Here is a 13,841-nt window from a genome sequence, read left to right as displayed (position 1 = left end):
GATTACTTATTTTCAAAAGTAATTAATTACTTAGTTACTTAGTTACTTTTTAAAAACACGATTTACAACCTGAAGAGGAGATAAAGCGATAGATCTTTCAGCCCAATTCTACTTTTTCTGCATAATCCATCATACAAAATGTAATCAAATGGAAAAGTCTCTTTTTTTTAACTTGTTTTATCAGTTTTAATCTTTTAACTTCATGCATCAAGCAAAAATGTAATTATATGCAACATTCTCTGACTTGAATAAATTAGTTTAACATTTAAACCTATTTTCTGCACATTCCAGCACATAAAAGATTATTTTTTTTTGTGTGTTTACACTCAGTCTTTCAAATAGATGCAAGTAAAACACAGCAGAACATAAATAAAGTCAAAGACTCAGCGGTCCTGTTGCTCTATTTTCACCTGTAAAGCAGGACTGCGATAGGCGGAGGTTTACCCTGGTGCAGGTGTGCCACAGCGGTCAGTTGAAGAATCCGCGAGTTTCTCTGTGAATTTCCCATTAAGTCGTTGCGCTCTCGGTGCTTGCTCGGAAGTTTAGCAGTTTTTTTCGCTGTAAAAAGAAGTTTTCTTCCCACGCACAATGGACGCTAATGTTTTTGTCACTTTTTATGGAATCAAACTCAAAGTAAGGTCAGTACTTCCACGCTTTAAACGCTGCACGCTCATACTCTCTCCCACAATCGATATGTGATCCATTGTTGATCTGCACACAGCTGTTGCCACGAATGTCGCACTCGCTTACGTCACTGTCGTGAGACATTCTCGCAAAAAAATCACGGTTTTAGTAACGCAGTAACGCAGCGTTCCTACGGGAAAGTAACTGTAATCTAATTACCGTTTTTGCAATAGTAATCCCTTACTTTACTCATTACTTGAAAAAAGTAATCAGATTACAGTAACGCGTTACTTGTAACGCGTTACTGCCCATCTCTGTTTGGTAGTGAGAACGTGGTGTGAAGTTAAACGGCACAGCAGGCCGAATAAGTGGAATGGGGATTTAATTCTGATGCATTAAACCATTTGTATTGTTGCTTTTCATTGCATCACCTGTGTCTGAAGAGAAAAACATGAAGCCTAGAATACTGCATCTTATAACTTTTTTAAGTATATCATTAATATATTAAATATTCTTGGAAATGCTGCGTTTAAGTTCTGAACTTTACTTGAAGTTCATGTTTAATCCATTAACGTTACACTGACAGCAGTAATGACTACTCTAACAGGCATCAGGTTTTAATTTGACAAACTGCTTAGTGTCTTGGTCGCTAAATGTTCATCCATGAGAACGTCTCTCCTTTCACATGGCGCTCTTCCACCCAGCTGCCAGAGACATAAAACCCTTTTGTCATATAAAATAACAGTTAAATGGACATACAACTTTCTATGTCATTCCCAACCCAAATCATGTTGTTCAAGAGCACTGTAGAAATAAACTTGACTTACCTCACCTTTTTCCTTGATCTTCAGTATCACTGGTGAAACCATTAATAGTATGGTCACTTCCCATTTAAACCGAGTCATCTGATAACTTTGTCATCTCTGCTCAGCTCCTTTAATGTGTCTTCATATCATCTCAGGTCGACTCATACATATTAATTGGAAATCAAATTGAAGAAGCTCCTCTGATCCCCCTGTCACTTTTGCAGAGGTATTAATGGAAGCCATTAACCTGTTAATGACCAGCACGCTGTATTCATCATTTGCATTTTTTTTCCTAAATTGTGTTTGAGAGTTGGTGCATTGCCATTTTTTTAAATGAAAAGGGAGGCTTTTCATTTGCAAAAATGCTGATATTGTTATTTGTAATTTATTGTGAGTTACAAGTATAATCTGAGAATGCATCTGTATGTGGGTGTGGGATGTGTGTCTTGACAAAACCCTACACTTTTCTTTCTAGCAGGGAGGAAAAAAACGAAGCTGTTCTCCTCGGAGATTTGGCCCTAGTTGCTGTTGTCATCACTTCAAACTGCCGGGTCATTACTGCACCACAAGCAGCTTGCCTTAATGTCTTTTGACTTAACGCTAATGACTGGCTCCGCATCTGTCCCTGCGGGTAGGAGGGGAGACGGGAATGCTATGAAAAGTCATGCTAACTCTTATTTGCGACAATTAAGGCAGTAATTCACATTTCATCAGTTTTCTTAAAGTGCTTCCATGATGATAGTTTGGTTTTCATAATGAAAAAAAATTATGCCCCATTAGAGGGGAAGAGAGAAGACCTGAGGAGAAGAAAGTGAAGGAAACAAAAGGGACAAGGAATTAAAGGAACAAGGAAGTAGGGGAATGGAAGTGGGAATTTCAGCTGTAGAACTTTAACAGACCAACCAGATGAGAGGAGAGGTGAAGAGCAGAAAGGCGATGAGAGGGGAGAAAAGGAAAAGACAGGATTTTTTCAATCGTCTCCCTTCCTTACGTTCCTTTGTTCTCTCCTCCTCCTTTTTCCCCACTGTCACTCCTTTCCTCTTCTACTCCTTTTCCCCCACTCTATGTATGGTGTTGGATTATCCATGCATATTTAACATAGCTGCATCTTCAAAGCTATGAACTTATTCATTAGCATTTATAGTGCTAATGAAAGCGTGCAGAGTGCTAGTACCCTCGCTGTTTCCCTGCACTTATTCTCAGCTCTCTTCATCCAACCATACACCACCCTCTGCATATTGCCACCCTCCCACAGCACCTTTCTAAGACCCCTCTGTCTCCCTGTGTCTCTCTTTTTCATTGTTTTCAACACAAAATTCTATTACAGAAGGGACAGACTTAAAAAGTTTAAACAGGAAGATGTGGGAGAGGTAGAAAAATCCCACAGGGTTTTTCTTCCTTCATCACCCACTACCACTACTTCCACTCAGCATTGCTCTATTCATATTTCACCCTTCTCTTTCTCTCCTCTTTCCTTTTGGTGCTTGTCTGGCCTGATGTGGAGGGAGGAGGAGATGCAAGGAGTTCCCAAGGGTCAGGAATGTGTGTTCTTTCACATGTCCTCATTCTCACAGTCTCTTTTCTAATTCTTTCTTTCTCTTTTATCCTCTTGCTACACTTTCACAAAAAAGACAGCAAGTGAAAAGTCACTTGGCTAATTGGACAAAAAAAGAAAAAACAGTGGCCCTATCCATGTAAATCGCGCATGCACAACATTCTCAAATAAGCAATTTATCAATATTTTTGTCCCAAAACATATTTGCAACAAATTTGTATATTACAGCTGATCATCCGTATAAAGAAATGAACGCCTGGTTGTCTCAAATGTAAACACGAGTCTTTAAAATGATTACTACTGCTACTAATTATTATTTGTATTATTATTTACAGTTTCCCCAAACACAATATGGCACAAAATCATATGACACAAAATGATCAGAATCACAATTAAATTAAAAAAAAAAAACTACATTTAAAGAAAACAAAATATAAATGAAAATTGTTCCTTAAATGTATTCCTTATGTCTTAGATTATGTCATCTTTCTCTAAAAATGACTTATTGTTGGATGGATATCACTTACAGTTTAATTTCTTAGCATCAGCACAGCTGTTGGAGAATCTGGGTTCTTTTTTTCATTGCAGTGAGTTTCTCGTCTCATCTGACAGATCACATGCACACGTTTTTTCTTTTTTTTTTCTTTTTCTTGTAGTCTGTTTGTTTCTTTTGTATCAGTTTTGATTGTTGTTTTACTACAGTTAGATTTTTTTATTACTCCACCAGAAACACTTTACAAAGCTGCACCCCTTTCCTGGCTTCCTCTTTGGAAACAATTGCATTTCTCCTGGTTTCTTGTCTCAGAGGTTCAAGCTTCTCTTTTGGAACACTGGCACTACTTTTTCCATGCACCATGAAGCAAACATGTTTCCTTATATAGAAAAATAAAGGCATGTCATCATGCAGATTGTATACAGATTGCACAAGCCTTCTGGCTCAGAATATTCTAATTTACAGTGGCAAGAGCAAAATAGGCCGGTGTTGCATAAATCTGATGGTAATTTTATGTTTATACTTGTTTTTCTGTATAGGGTAAAACATTTCCACACACATATTAATAAATGAGAGCAATATTCTCCTAATCCATTCCCTCCCACTCACTGAATGAAGTGAAAAGTGGGCGCCTTTTTCTCAGGGCCAAAACCAGCTCCTGGCTTTGTCTTTTCTCAGCCTCTGGTCTCAGTCTTGGTCTGTCTCCTCAGTGTGTTCCTTGCATAGGCCTTACCTGAATAAAGAAGCTTTAAAGACCAAGGCTATTGACTCAAAATGGGGGTGCATCTCTACACCGCCTCCAGCTACAGATCCATCACTCTCCCACACAAATCCACAGCAGCCCATGTAGGTCTCTGATTGACAGAGAGCAAGAGAAAGACCGAGAGTATACAGAAGCAATAAGGCTGGAACTGGAGAGAGTGATGAAGCCGCGGAGAGGAGGGAGAGAGAGGCAGAGAGAGGCAGACGCTGGAGATAGTGGGTGTTTTGGTGAAAAGACGGAGCCTGGAATGAGAGAGTTAATCTGCAGAGGAACAGATTGGCTTCCCGGGCCTCCTTCCTTGTCCTTCAAAGCAAAGCACAAATTCTGCAGTCTGATATACACACATACACACGTGCGTGTGCATACACACAAATACACACTCACAAACCACGCACAAAAGGAAAGAACTCCACATGGTGAACACTCAAGCATGCAGCTCATGCTGTGAATGTGTGGATGCAAAATTTACAGAGATGCAAATAGTAAGAGAAAATGATCAAATTCCACTCTTATGGATAGGTACGGATGTGGAGCTGCATACTGCCATTCAGTGGTCCATTTCTGGCCCTCAGACACTTGGAGTTGACCAGAGAATAGGGTTGGCAACTTGAAAGATATGGGTCAATAAAACACAAGGGACATTTTAGCTGAAAAGGAAATTGATTTCTCAGCAGCCAGAATGTGCTGTGACCTTCACAAACCTTTTTCTCATGACTTTATGAGGACTGAGCTTCATTTTGTCCTTGTTTGTTTCAAACAGGTCTGACTGCTGCAGCCGTGGCTCCATCAGCATTTCAGAGTACATTACATCAATATTCTAGACTCATAACCTTATTGAGGAGCTAAAATTGTTTCGACTGAAGTTAAAAACATGGCATTTGTATGCGTAGCCAGATAATCATGGACTTGATTTACTTACAGTAACCAACTAGTAAGAAACCCATGATCATTAATAATTCAAAAGATTTCAGTTAGAATTTTTATGTGGAAAATATATTCATGATTTGAAATGAATGTTATGTTTCAACAGCTTAACGCAGGACACAGGAGGCAGGTTGCACGATATCCAAATGATAGAACAAAAATATAGGAACAGATCTAAGCAAACTGAGAACACTGGAAGCATGATGCAAGCAAGAAAGGTGAACTGAAAAGACACAAGTGGAAACAATGTGAATTAACAATGGAAGCATGGTCAAGAACAGGTGAAAATAGTCAGGCACACACATAGGCTGGACAGTAAGCAGAGTTTTTATGTTACTCATAGTTTACTGTGTGACATCAGGAAATATGCTCTATAATAATCACTGTAAAGCTTTGTAATTTGTGCCGTGCTCGTGGGCTAAGCTCACATGCTGTCTTACAGTGACACCCTTCTTGTTGTGCATTCACCCTTGGCCTGGGGGATGCCCGATACTATGCCAGCTGTGTACCGTTGGTCACAGTGTTTGTTGCGATGGTGTTAGTTTTAATTAAAATATGACGTTTGGAAAATAAAGATTTGAACATGGCTCCTAAAAGCTTCTTTTTTTCAGCCTTATAGTCAACAAATACTCTAAATTATTATAATTGCTATATTTTATACTATGTTTACATCATATCCAGTGCTGTCACCTTAGTTGGCACTCAAAAAGTCATGTTGCAGTGTTTGTTTTGTTTTTTTGTTTGCAAGACATTAATCAGTTTTGGAAACTTTTAATTTACAGTAGAATATTTAAAAAAGAAAGCATTTTTCATTCTGTTGTGGAATATAAGCATTTACACCATGTAACTGCATTACACCATGTTAAAAATTTGTTATGTTACCTTATAGCATGACCTTCACAGAAAACGGACCATATTGCATATCTGTAATATTTATGCAGAGACTAAGACCCTACATAGTTAATCATGATATGTTTAACTATGTAGAGCATCCATAGTCACATCAAGTACACTCTACATATCTCATACACCCAAATTAAATGCAGATTAGCTTAGAGGAGCAATGTCTTGTGATCTCAAAGATGAAGTTGAATATTGTGTGAGCAAGCAATTGGCAACAGTGGAAAGGAAAAACTCATTTTTAACAGGAAGAATCCTCCAGCAGAACCAGGCTCAGAGAAAGGCAGTTGTTCGCCATGACTGGCTGGGGAAGGTCAAGAAAAGGTAAATATACTCGCTAAGCGTACCTACAACCTTCATTATTAACGCTGTTTTACCCAGATCTTTCAATCTAACGTTTAATCTTTGAAAGGGACGACAAATAGCTTGCCTGAGTTTATAATAAAGGAAATGATCAGTGAGCTACAGTACAGGTTATTCTTAGCTGTGGGAGTCACAAGAAAGAGGACATCCCAGTCCGCTTGTATTTGTAAATGCACTAGGTGCGTCAATGTGTGTGACCTGGTTTGCTGACCCAGTAACTGTGGGCACATTCACCTGTATTACTCACACTTCTCTGATTTCCACGTCTCGCGCTGCCCAACACCAGGCGGCTATCTATCGGGCTCACTACTGAATCATAAATCTGCATCCAAGCTGCAGGACACCTGGGAGCAAATGCTCTTTGACTATTGCTGTCAACAGTTCTGCAATGTGATCAAAGCAGAGCGATGCGCACTGCCAGAGAGTGGTTTCAGTGTTTAACAGGCAACAAGCAAATGTGATTTCTTTTTCCATGTGATTTCACTAAGAGTCAGGTTGTGGAGAATGTTGCTTCATAAAGTTTTCAGCTGAGAATAGGAGTGCTAAAGGTATGCGCCAGAGTTCAGACTTCATGAAATTCCTTTAGTTCTTCAGTTTTATTTACTGTGTTAAATCTCCTTTAGTCTCATCCACAACATCAGATCTGCCCTTTCCACCTTTGCTCCTCTTTCCAGTTTCCTCTGCGATAATAATGTCAGTCAGACTGCATCAGGTTGCCTTGGAGATCATTAGAGCTGCTGATTTAACATCTCGCAGCAACTTATGCAGAGGTACCATTAAAGGTTACGTTACTAACCTACACACACTAACAAATGTTCACACTGATTAGACTGGCACTGATTTCCCTGGACAAATATGCAATGCATTACTTTCACAGGAAGGCGATGCCATCTCTGTTGCCTGCAATGTATACTGAAACACGTGAGTCATGATATTAAACTTCGTGTCTGTATCCATGTGCGTATGAGACAGAGAGAAAGAAGGGAGCAGAGTGCTTATTCAAATGAACCTCAAAGGTTTCAAGGGGATTTCATGATTAGAAAATTAATTTAACTGCATTCAAATTCTTCCCATTTTTTAAAGATTTTTGAGGGCCTTGGTGAATGCAACTACTTAACATTCAGACCACTGATTCGGCAGCATGTAATAATAACGGTCAACTGTCAAAAAAAATAATTTAACATTTTCAAGACTGTATTCGCCCACCGGCTAAGTGACCACTAAAATTAACACATGCACTCATTTTAGCCTGAAATGGCTATCCTATTAAAGGAGTTCACTATGAAACACAAGCTACTAAGCTTAAGATTGACTCAAGGCCCGTTAAGCATTCATTCTTCTTTAACTGTGCCTTTGAGTGTGTCCAATCTCATTTGAGCTGACCCTGGTAGCTGCTCAGAACATTAATTTGTTTTGATGGATCCTAAATGCTTATTAGCAAAGGCAGAATATTCACACAGAGACAGCAGCCTTGATATTCTAAATTATTAGGTAGTGAGGTAGTTACGTAACATATCCATTTGCGCTGTACAAATTTACTGCTGTTCGTAGACATTCACCTGAAACATATCTGCCGTCATTAAAATAATGTGCAGTAAACAGCTCTGTTTATTGATTTTTTTACTAATTAGTGTACCAGCAGATGGTGGAGTAAAAGGTATTAGTTTCTTCAGGTAGTGTGCAGTTAAGCAGTGTCTTTGTGTAAAGTTCCTAACTAGTTTGTGATATACATGTTTGGAGATTAAATAATGAGCCGTCTTTCTTTCTTGTCAGTATAACATACTGACAACATACTGCACATACAATGTGTAAACCCGACATTCATGTTCCTGATATTGTGCCAAATCTACTCAGGCTTAATCCCAACTGGAGACATTATAAGAGGGAATCATGGAATCAAACATAGAGCTGTTGTTCTGTGTCTCCAAACAAAAAGCCAGTCAACAACTGAACCAGGAAACATATACAGTCATGTGGAATATAAAGTATGTGTTTTGGCAGTGAGGTTAATGTATGCCTCATGAGGAATGATAAATAGCTGGTTTAGACTAGTGCGACTGATATACCAGCACGGCAGATATATTAGCCAATATTAGCTGTTTGCTGATATATTGATATCTGCATTTAGAATGACAGGAGAAACACCCATTAACCATGTTATGAGTGTCAGTGTTATTTAGTTTGTCTACCAGACAGCACTCTGTTGTGTTGGCAACACACAGTCAGCTGATACAGGCATAGCATAAACCAGTAATCCACAACTTGTTAAGTAAAATAAATTACTATTTAAAATGTATTGTCATTTGATCTCATCAAGTACTCATAAATAACTAATAATAGATATTTAAAAAATCTGTTTATGCATCAAATGTCTAAAAGAAAAAAAGATACCGGCCGATGTGTCAGGGTTTAAAATTTAAAATCCAAAATCTGTTGGGTCTCCAGTTAAATTAATGAAAAAATCTGTGTTTGTTATTTCGCTTCATTTCCTTGTTTTGTACACACAGCACTCATCATCCATATTTCTTTATATAGAGTTTCTTCTGCAAAAGAAGAAAGCTGTAAAAAAAACAACAGATTTTTGGCTTTGATGGTTTTTCAACTCTAGAACATAGTTTGTCGAGAACCTTTTTAGTGGCCACTCAACACACTTGCTGCATATTAAATATCATATCTTAAGAGAAAACATTCTGGTTCTCACTCATTTCTAAGCTCTGTCTCTGTCCTTGGCAGGTTTTTAACTGACGTAAATGCAAGTCCAAACATTAGCACTGTGGCAGGACATTGAGACTCACAAGCATCAATGAACTCAAGCAACAAAAACTATTAAATCATATGGAAAATGATTCGTTCAACTTATTGCTGCTAAAACTGGTTCTATAAGCTACTGAATCATGGGGTGCACTCAGTTTTTCACACACAGCTTCTGCATTTTTGTTTCGTTTTTGTTAAATAAATTATGACACTGTTTAATGTGTCACGTGTGAGTGTGAATTTACCTCATTTTAGAACCAGGTAAATACCGGTTGATTTTTTTATATTGTCCTGATCTTCTTTTGAAACATGTCTGTAAGCTCCTCTAGTTGGGAGTGGGAAGTGAATGTATTTATTTATTGTTTTTCTTATTCATAATTTGAGTTAGCACAGTTCTTGTTCAGTACTCTGTTGAATGAGCTGTACAAAAAAACCCATTAAAAACAAACAGAAGAAGCATCTCGGATGAGAGGTGAAACGTTTTCGAGCAACTTAAAAAAGTCCAGACCTGGATGACTGAGAACCTTCACAGACAAACAGAAGTAATGCCGTGCAATTCTTTGTAAGTCTTACTCGGAGACAAAGTGACCAACCTTTCAAGATTCTGCTAATCCTCCTTGGTAAATAACTAGCCATAGAAGTTATCAAGATGGTTGCTCATTGTCATGAACTTTGCCACCACTCACAAAACCAAAAACTGATGTGATTCCAACACCCTGTTGCCAGAAACCACAAGACAGTCCCATAATTCCCGTTATCCACCATTGCCCTATAATATTAATAACTTGATATTGGCATCTTATGCAACAATCCAACATTAGTCATGCTTTAATATCTTATTTAAGTTTCTTCACATGTAAACAAACTTGTATTTAGGTGATTCTGCAGTGTTCTTTATTTACTACACATTACTCTCTTTAATCTACTTTCTGGGTTGTGTGATGTAAGTGATCAAGCTGTAAATGGATGTAGTAGAGATAACATGGACACACCATTTTTATGCTGAATTACTTCTGTGACCGTGATAACAATCCATAACTATTCTTTTTCCTCAAAGCTCACACTGAGCTCCTGTAAATCAAGAAGAGAACGCAGAGAGTGAAAATGATTTCTTAGCTAATCATAATGCAAAAAATCTGAATTTAAAATCTGTCTGATTAATCATCTGATACTCCTTCGAGCATTGTTCGGCAGCCCCAACCATGAATTTCCTCGTCATCATCCTTCCTCCCGTCTGTACAGCTAGACAATGGTTACAAAAGCGCCTGGAGTCTGGTCTTATTGTAGAGCTCTATGTCCTCTATGAGTTCGTAGGTATTCACAATATTTCCATTTCCCCAGAGGGGATTAATCATGATGCGGGCTATTATAATTTGTTCCTCGAAATTTGTCATGTCTGTGTGTGGCGATGCTCGATGTTCTGGAACCGCACAAGTATCGACTCCATCAATCAGTATTACCACAGTAACGTTGTGAGAGCTCCACTTCCCCTGCGGCCAGTGGAGGAGAAAGGCAATTATGCAGGTACCATATGAGAGCGAGGGAGCTAGAGACAAAGTTAGTGAGAGAGAGCAAGAGAGCACCTGAATAGCAATAAACAGCAAAACAGGAGTGCATGTTTATTTCCCACACCACTTAATGTTTTTTCTCTTTGCACTGTATGCCTGATTGATAATTGGCATTATCTGATTGACTGTGTTCTTTTTGCATAAACAGCCTCTCTGGGTATACGAGGCTGAATGTTTCCAGTATTAAGCGTGGCCATCTGCAGTTCCTTTCCATAGTTTGGTAACTGAAAACTGCACTGGGGAAGGTATTAAAGCAGCACACTACTTTCTCCGTGGTGCAGCTCACTGACCACAATACACCTTGTTCCTGTGTGTTTATGTTGTCTTAGTGCAACCATTAGGTATCAGTGTGATACCTAATGCTTTTATTTTATTTCCTTAATTGCTGTTTAATGATGTCAGCTGTTATGAGAATGTATCTTAGAAACGTTAATATCATGAAAATGAATGAAAAGGTGTGTCTTTAAATATGACAGGTAACCTTGATCTTAGGTAAAATGTGTAAGTTCTGAGAAAATGTGCCCCAATATATGGAGTGTGAACATTTTCACCAATCTTCTCCTGTTAGAAAAGGCACGCTTCGTCTTTGGCATCCCTGGTAAATAAATTACCAGGGCAAGTAATTAAGCTACATGTCAATAACTCATGCCAATTAAAGTACAGAGCAGAAATCAGGTATGCATTGAGTCCAGGACAGTTTTCTTCCTATTGATTCTGTACTAATGCCAGGCAGTCGTCCAAGGCTGGTGTAGTTCCACAGTGTCTGTCAGTCAACAAGTGCCAAGCAAAAACCATTGGAATGCATTACTGTGTTCTGCGTGTGACGTGAGGTCCAATCAGTGTTTCACAACTGTTAGAATTCATTGGGAGAGACAATTTTCACATTAGCACTTTGTGAATTCTGTTCTACTGTGATTTTTTTTAAAAGGAAACAATCACACGCTTTATTTGTTTGCCTATTACGGATCTGTTTAATGTTTTCAAAGGCAAATAGGATGAAACATCTTGTGGGATTCATAAATGTCTTATAATAATCTAGATGTGCCTAAATTCATCTTCCTGTCTTTGCATACAGATGAGACCAGACGACTGGATTAACTGTTAAATCTTTATTTTGTTTATTTACAAAAAGAAAATATTCTACAGTTTTTGCCTCATGGAAATGTAAAATATGTTATGTTACTTATAAAATCCCACAATGTTTAAAAAATACTGTTTTTCAACATTAATTGTTAGACCATGTCAGGGACCAAGCAGTAAAGCATAAAGGACACAGGTGGTTTTAATTCAAAAAATGGGTTTTATTGACCCAAAAATATGAAAATATATTTAACAAAGCCAAAACTTAAACAGGCAGACCAATAAAAGAGGTCAACTCAATAGACTAAACTCAAGATAATAATTAACAGAACCTCAAACAACCATATGACAAACTGACCTGCTGAAATGACACACACGGGGGAAAACAAGATGGCTGCCATATAACCAACTAATACAAAACATTTAAACAAACATGAAACACCCCCCAGGCAATGAAGCATGTGGTGCAATCCAATTAGGCTGTCAGTAGTACTTCAGGTCTCCCAGCCCTTTGCCACACAGGAGGAGACACCAACCCCCAGGTAACTCAAACAAAGAAAGATGTATTAATATAACATAAAACAGAACTTTGACCTTGCAAGGTTAATATGTGTGCACGCCATATAAACATTGGAAGGTGTGATGGAAAAATGAATACATTTAATAAAGAAACAATATTGAACAATAAGTAGAATATTTTAAAGTAGTGACTGTAAATTAAACTAAAGTGAACAGCGGGTGGTGAGGTGTGGAGCTTACCATGTGTGGCATGCCATCACAGACCAATAAAAATGAAGAAACTGAAAACCCCACGTGTCTCATCATTTGTCAGCAAGACAAATGCTGTGATACAGAAACGCAGCACAACTGTTTTTATATATTAGATATTTTTTCTTTTGATTAAGAAAAGAAAAGTTTTGTTTAGTTCAAATAACAATAGCAACACAAAGTGCTTAAGAATGATTGAAGAAACATCAAAAATGTGGGCATGAATCAAGAATCAAATGAGGATGATGTCATTTGTTTATAAATAATAAGATAAAGTAATAAATAGGTTTGATATCAACAAAGTCCCATGCAGCACAATCGTCCCAGGCTTTCTTTGTATTTTGCATCCAAGAGCTTTCTTTCTTTCTTTCTTTCTTTCTTTCTTTCTTTCTTTCTTTCTTTCTTTCTTTCTTTCTTTCTTTCTTTCTTTCTTTCTTTCTTTCTTTCTTTCTTTCTTTCTTTCTTTAAGCCACTTAGAACTGACCTATGAATCATTCAAACATAAAATTGGTACCTAACCCAACAGACAACTTAGCAAAGAAGTAATTTTAAATGATATTTTAGACACTTGGTTACTAGCAGCCTGTTGCCAAAATCCATCATTTATTCCTTCTTTAGTGGAATCTACAAATTCTTTTTTGAAGATCACAGAGTTTGACAGGAATAAAACAGTATTTATACAAACACACACACAAACTAACTACAGCAAATGAACAGCATCTGAAAGTCATGCCCTTAAGAAATGAAAAAAAAAAAAAAAAATCCAGCAAAGACCTGACATATGACTTGAGAGATGCATGTGGCCCTTAAGGTGATCCACATACTCCTCCCTGAAGCCAAGGAGGGCCTCAGTGGAAGGGTGGCTGTCAAGAAGCCATTGTTAAGGAAGAAAAACAGGGAGAAAAGGATGAGGTATGCCACATTACACAAGAACTGGACTGAAAGTCAGCTGCAACAGGTCTTATGGAGTGATGAGTCCAATTTTGAAATTTTTGCTTCAAATTGTCAAAGTGTAGAGAGGATGTCAGGAGAGAGGTGACTATAGCTGCTGCATTGCAGCCAGTGGTCTTGTGGATCCTGTCAAAACTGATGAACTTATGAACTTTATTATTAATCCATCACACAACATCATCTGGAAACCTCTTGATTTCACCATGACAATGATCCCAAACACACTGCCAGTGCAGAAAATTCAAACATAATATCACCAGAACTCAAAATTATTAAAGCAGTGTGAGATCAT

This window comes from Rhamphochromis longiceps, linkage group LG2 (genome assembly GCF_057381845.1).
Source record: "Rhamphochromis longiceps isolate RC_006_pf linkage group LG2, R_longiceps_female_GT1.1, whole genome shotgun sequence".
Lineage (NCBI taxonomy): Eukaryota > Metazoa > Chordata > Actinopteri > Cichliformes > Cichlidae > Rhamphochromis > Rhamphochromis longiceps.
Note: the sequence above shows the minus strand (reverse complement) of the source record.